Below are 7,595 nucleotides of genomic sequence, written 5' to 3' on the forward strand. Positions count from 1 at the left end.
AAAAATAATAGTAACAGGAAAACAACTCTGGACCTTTTGATTGTATTCAACTTTTTTCAATACCTACTGGCACTATAAACGTTTTTTGACTTATGCCTTGGGAATAAACTTTCTAGGATATAACATCTTTGCATTCTGTATTTGAACCTACACCATATTATAAAACTTCAGAAGGCACTAAGACATAAGGTTTCGCGGATTGACTGGTGTCTTTTTTCAGCTGTTTATGATATTGCAATCTCTAGTGTGCTGTCTCGATGCTCCCTGGGGGAATAAACATTTGAGTGTCCCTTTTTTTCCCAAATACTGAGACAATATGTTGTTAATGCAAAGAATACTGATACAGGATCCCAAACAGTTTGGGCACCCAAATCCCATGAAAAGTAATTCACCTTAAAAAACTTCTGTTATTCTGTCCCAGCTTGTGATTTGTGACAGAATTCCAATAGACTGAATTCAAAAAATGCAAATTTCTGAAACAATCTTGGAAGAATTCTTGAAACTACAAACATGTTTAATACTCATGTTTAATGTTCCACAATGTCCTATGTGATGTTAAATACAACAGTGGAACAACTTGCTTTAGCCTAAAATATCATCAATATGTTTCTGCTATCTGTGGATTTTGATGCAAATCTTATCTTAAACTTTAATTTTTGAGTCTGTTGCAGTGCAAAAAGAGGCATGGAGGAGTTTCCTGATGAGCCCCAGTGGGTCTTGGTTAAGACTTCATGAAGTCCTTGAGATACATATCTGTCTCAAAGGTCTGAGAAATTTTGCTTACGAATTCACAAAACGTAAGACTTTGTATTGTTGGTGACATGATTTCTCTATTTGGTGCTAGTACCTCTCCAAATTTATCTGCCTCTGCAATCTCTGCCAAAACTCCTCTCCAGCAATAAACCAAGGAATTTGTTTACTTGGAACACTTAGTTTCACACTGTAACCCGGAGGGTTCTTTGTCTGTCACAGTGAGAGTGGCCCATTGTCCTTGTGTTTTTTTCTCTGATGGTATGAAACATGAACAGGAAAAATGAGAAGAGAGGGGTAAAGAATAGGACACAATCTACAGGAATTATAAGTGCAATTGCACATACTCTTAAAAGAAGAAAGATCAGTACCAGCCTCATTGTTGGCAAAGAGACACATACCAATCATCAGACATAAAACCTGGTTCCAACAACAAAATAAAATCTCTGCCAGTTTAAAGAGAGAAAAGTATTACATTAAAAAAAATCAAAGAGAGATACAGCAGCAAAGCATAATTTGCCAAGTGCTCTGCTGGTGTGCAGTGGAGTTTTGGTTTGTTTTGCGGGAATTTGTATTGGTACAATTTTTGAGGACCACTTAGTCAAGTGAGCTGCCTCCTCACTTGTTTGTGTATACATTTATCAGGCATCAAAATCATGATAATAATCACAAGTTCTTGCTTTGCCCAAAATAGTGCTAAAAGAAGTATTTTGGGAGTCATAGTTACGATTCTAGAATAATTGATTTTGTCTCAATGGCTTAATGTAAATAAACGTTAGTAACTGTGTCACCCTGTTAACTAAATTAACTTTTTATTATATTCTAAGATACTCCTATCCCCCAAATCATCAGAAACTCTAGCAAGTCGTAGCTATTTTGGGTGCTTTGTTCCAGAGGGCAGGAACTTTCTCTTTAAGACAACTTCTCTCTCAGAGAGAACTCAGACAACTGATTTTCTCTTTAAGACAACTATATCTGTCTGCCAAGTAGATAGCTTCAGCAATTCCTCAAGAAAAAACTAATTAACCCTTGGAACATGAAAAATTATATAGAAATGTCAAGTATTATTAACCGAATGCTAGGTATTATCAAAAACCAAGTAGATATACAATGCGAAGATATAGAGATTTTAAACAACAGCAGTGGTTAAACCCAGGCAAGAGATTGTTTCAACTGTATTTTATTATTATATGTTAATACACTACTCAGTAAATCTCATTTTTATCCCTTGCTCAAAGTGTCTGCAGTGGGCTTCACACAGCTTTGTGGCTAAATTCAGCAGTTTGTGTTCAGAAAAGTGCAATTACGAGCTATGCAAAGTTGCCATCATAGGAAAGAAGAGGGATGAAGTCGCTTGTGTTCAGTTTTCAGGGATGGGTGAAGACTGACAGTGCACTTACCTGGTTAAAAACTAACTTTAAATTCTCTACATCATGTCGCAACCACAGCCAAACAAAGTGCCTGAGTACAAAAACGTAATTGTGTTTGTGTGCTCAAACCAAATCCTAGGTAGTTATGCCTCTCCTCTCCTGCACAGGAGACCTCCCTCCTGTCCTGCATCAAAAGGAAATTCTTACCATATAAGTTCTATGAGAACACTCGTACCTGGGACCTCTCAACTAAATATATGGAGATCTGAGATGTGACTGAAAATAATGGAGAAAAAAAACCCAAACCATAATATGAAGGCCAATCAAATAAGCTTGTTTCTGGTGTATTGAAGGCAATAGAAAAAGGTCCTGTTTGCTTCAGGCTGCTTCTTTTCCCAAGGTTTGTAGCCTTTTTTCTCTTGATTTCATTATAAAACAGTAAAAAACTCAGTGACTAACGTAAAGAAGTGATTTTCTTGCATTATAACAGTGTGTAGCATAATGTGAGTATTGAACAATTAACTTTATATTTGTACAAGCTTTGCTTTTAGAATTTCTTGAGGGGAAATGAAAAAATGTTAATTTCTATTTTACAAGTATTCAGAAATATTATTTCAAAGTATTTACTTTTGAATACGTTTTGTTCCTTTCATTTTCAATAATACTGTTTAAAAGTTATTCGCTTCATCTGTACTGTTCTCTACGTATAAACTTTTCCTTATAATAATTCCTTGACAGAATATATTTACTGTTTTTCAATCAGCTGGATTCTCACAACAGAGCTGGTATAAATCACTCTGTACTTATGACCATTTCCTACGAAGTCATCAAATACTCACAGTTCAGAGTTATGACACTCTTGAGGGATTTACGACCATCTCAAGACTGCAGAGAACCAAAGGGAGTCAAAGATGACAGTCCTGCTTAGGTGATGAACCATAAAGAAATTTCTCGATGCTGTAGACTTGTTAATCACAAGCAACACTTCCTAAATCAGATGTATTTTAGGATGAGAAAAACAATTCCAAAAATTTCTTTCTTCTCTCATGGTGCCCATCACAGGCAAATAGTATTACTTAATAAAAGTAAACGTATTTTGAAATGCCATTTTGTGTACTGCAGTTGAATTCTAAGTCCTGTCCAAGGTAACATGGGTAAATCATGTGTAAAGATTGTCATCTGGCAAATACTGTCAGTCTCTATCTTCTAGTAGGATAAATATATTTAAAGAACATGGATGTTAAGTGTGTGCTAAGTTCTAATTCTACTTAAATGATATATGTACTTCAAGAATATATGTACACACATATTAAATTCTTCCCAGCAGCAACAAAAAAAACAAAATAAAACTATAAATCCTATTTTTGCTTCTACATACAATGCTATAGTACTAAAATTGTATAGTAAGGTCTATACCAGCTAATGAAATTGAACATCTCATTATAATGATAATTTGAAAAATATCCTCAGTGTAAATACATACATCTTGTCTTAATCTAGGATCTTTCTCTGCCTGGTACATTTAGTTTCTTTTACTTGCATTTCATTTACTGTCACAAAGCTAAATAGCATGACTTGAAAAATTTTGATCCAAACAATCCAGCTGAAAAAAAATAATAAAAAAGGAAATAAATTCTAATGCTAGTATTTAATGACATTCAGCAAGGTTTATACGAAAATAGATCTGTCAAAAATTGGATTGATAAATCCACAAATTGGATTGATAAGAAAAGTGTATTGAAATAACAAATAACCTGTAGGAAATCTATTCTCCCATAATATTTTGGTATAACACAGTACATGAAATAGAGCAAGTATTACACAGGTAAATCCTAGATACCAACAGAATGTAAAAGGCAATTGTGAATTGAAATCCTTGTCCGATCGGAGATTTTTAGTGGGTCCCTCTAGGAACTATTCTCTGTCTACACACACTGTTCTTGATGATGGTAGGAAAAACAATATACAGTCACTGCTGATAACATTACCAAATGATTAAAAAGTAGAAGGTAAATAGAAAATAATGACAGGAACTGATAAGATGTGCTAGGTTGACTTGCTTGGGAAAGTGGGCTCATTGCAACACAACTGAATTTCAGGTCATGCTTCTAGGAACAAAGAAACCAATCTTAAAATAGGATTTCCTCCTGGAAACATGTGGCTCTCTTTGGATTATGAATGATAGAGGGGATGTTAGTATAAACACCCAGCTGTACATGAACTACCAGCGTGATGTAAAGCCACTTTGGGCTATATGAACTGTAGAGACAATGTTACCATAATGATGGTAATACTGTGATTCATGTTGGATATGTCATTCCAGTATTGTTGACTGTACTTCAAAAAGGAAACTGGCAAGTTTGAAGAGGTGAAGAATCAGTGCAAAATTAGCTGGAATAGTTCTATATTGCACCGATTCTTAGGAATTCAGAATTTCTTAGTATACTCAAGGAAATTTTAAGGAATAACTTGCTGTGTTAATCTAACAATGAGGAATATGAGTGAATGTAAAAAATAGTGCAATTATTGCAATTCATTGCACAGTGACTAAGATCAGAGTACAACTTTTAAGGTGTTTTAAGAAAACACCTTATAGAATTCAAGGTGGTTTTTTGTCTTCACATTTTCCTTGACATGAATGTTTTTAAACAAGCTTCAAAAAGTGCATTTCTCAATGTATCTTAAAAAAGGGAAAGGTCTGACTCAAGACTTCACCAGTATGATTGTTTACTTCCTGCAAGGCTACCTCTGACTGCAGAATAGCTGTTTCATTGAGTAAGGAGCTCAGAAACTGGGCTGTGCCAGGGCAGTGCCCTGCACTTCTTCCCGCTTCCTGATCTTGTTGCATTAAAACTTGACTCCCTGGTTTTGCTCTCTTAGTTCCTTGGAGACTACAATGGGCTGCTGTTCAGTGACTGTCTTCAGAGGGACAGCAATTCAAATACATCCCTGTCATAAGGTCTTAAAAATGAATTAATTATAAAAAGAATGCATTTTGTACATAATTTTAGAATAATCTATATTTTAAGGCTTTGTTCACTGATCTGGTTTTGCTGGGTTTCTTTAATATTCAGTGAGATTGACAAAAGCCTAATTTATTTTCATGCCATATGGAACACCGAGTTCCATACTGGGTATAGTAAAGGCTTGGGGCAGCAGTGATAGGAAAGAAAACTTTTTGACTGGTAAACTGGGTAACTGTGCATGAAGTCATGGAAATAAAAACAAGAAACATATGTATGCATGTGCTTAAATCTCTAAGGTGTTTTCACAACAGGACCATTCTATAAAGGCCTTTTTTAATATGTTTCTTCATGATTCTGTCTTCAAATGCCATCTGACCTTAATAAAACTGCCCTGGCTGCTTTACAGGGAATAACGTACTCTTCCTAGTGGTCTCTTGCAAACAGCAGACTTTTTATAGTGTTCTCTGATAATCTTTCAGAGCAGAGCCCAGTTCCTGATAAATTACTGCTATTCTCCCAGGTTGATTGTGAGTAGTTATTAAATAGATAACACGGTGTAAAACATGACCAGGAGTTTATGTATGGAAAGTTTTAGACAAAGTTTATCTTTGAGTAGAGAAAAATTATTCTTCCTTCATATTATTTGTTGTTTGGTTTTTTTTTAATAGGAGGCACTACTCCTAAGGAGGATAAAATATTTTGTGTATTCTAAATATTCTGCTTGGCAAACGCACAGATTTTAGCAAATATTTGCAATAGTGTTGTTTACAGGTTTGGTATCACCAATTAAAAGACGATTTTGCAGTATTTTTCTCCAATTCTTGGATTTTTTTATCATTTCCTGTCCTCTGTTGTATGATGTTTCTTTCAGAAGGTGTTATGTTTTATGTAATAAAAAAAGGATAAAGTTGTATCGTATTGCTCCATATTTTCCCAAGACGTTGCATTCAGAATAATATTCAGACTTCACTTCCAAATACTGCAGTTTGATAAGGAAATTCACGTCTAAGGATATTGTTTTAGCCCAACATAGATGCTCAAATTAAAATTAGTAATTAGTACAGCCTGTGCAGTGCTTAAGTCCGCAGAACAGAGACTGTGTCTGTGACTTTTTTATTTGTATGCAGCTGGGTATTTTTCTCTCCTATATTTACTGAGGGTTAAATGCTGTAGTGAAGCAGAGAGGAGCATTGTGTAAAAAAATTTACACCCAAATTCTTGGTTTCTTCTGCACAAACTTCATATTTCTGCTTGTAGAGAAATCTGAGGCAAGGCTTGCATAGGTAGCTGGAAATCTTTCTGCCAAGGTGCTACAGAACCTAAAAGTCATCCAGAATCAGTAACCTCTGGCTTGGTTATACTTATGCAAAACTCTGTTCACACACTTCACAGATCATCTCCTTTCTCTAAACGTCTTTTTGTTGCCAATTCATATGGAAAAGGTTTACTAATTCCACAGTTGTGAGGTAAGGCCTGTGGAAGCATAACAGCTCATTTGGCTTTTGTTGTTGTTGTCTTTCCCTGTCGCAAATGTGTATCTAGTATTCTGCTCAAACTCAGCCCTCTTGCATTATTGCTTTTTTTTTTTTTTCTCCCAGTAAATATCTCTTCGGAGTGTTTTTTTATGGGTATAATATCTTGCATTTTTCCAGCCTTAATCTTATTTTCATGCTCCTCTTCCTAACCACTTGATGTCATATTAAATATTTTTTTTTCCTCTCTAGCATTAGCAGTTCCTCCCACCTTAGTATAATCTTTGATTTTCATTTATGTGCTGCATCATGAATGATAACATCAAATATGCCTAGACTGAGTACTTACCCCTGCAGTACCCCAGATGAAACCTCTCCCTCCCCTGAACTGATGCATCGTCATTTATCATTCCCCTTTGTAATTCTCCTGGAAAGGTTAGATCTAATGGGTTTCTAAGCAAACACATAAAATCTTAACTTCCCTATCAGAAGTGAAGTGGTGGAAGACAGAGTTAGGACTGTCTTTCATCAACATAATATTTATAGCCAAGCAAATGAACACTTCAGCTCTGCAAATCCTAAATTTGTTGCCAGACAGTATCTGGAGATTGTTTTGCATGTTTTGATTAAATGCAGATTCCTTAAACTTTTTTTCTTTTTCTTTTGACAAAACCGGAGTTCTGTTTTTGTCCTGGTTTTGTTCTTGTTCTCTGTTTTCTCTGGTAAGGGTCTGTGATGAATGAGATGTCCAATTAATGACCCACATCACTGAGTGTAAAAACTCTCTTTGTTCATGAATATAGCAGCTCACTTAAATTAACTTTTTACGACAGTTCTGAGGCAAAATCTAAACCTCTGCTCAACCTAGGCACCTGGGGAGACATGAAAAAATAATAATTCTCAAGCTTTAAAACAACTTGGCTTTTCTATATATGTGAAATTTTTTGAATCTTTCAGCCTCACAAAAACCACCTAGAGAAAAGAGGTAATATATGAATAAATAAGATCTGCCTTTTAATATGTCCAGATTGATTTAC

This window comes from Chiroxiphia lanceolata, chromosome 1, assembly GCF_009829145.1.
Source record: "Chiroxiphia lanceolata isolate bChiLan1 chromosome 1, bChiLan1.pri, whole genome shotgun sequence".
In the NCBI taxonomy this organism is placed as follows: domain Eukaryota; kingdom Metazoa; phylum Chordata; class Aves; order Passeriformes; family Pipridae; genus Chiroxiphia; species Chiroxiphia lanceolata.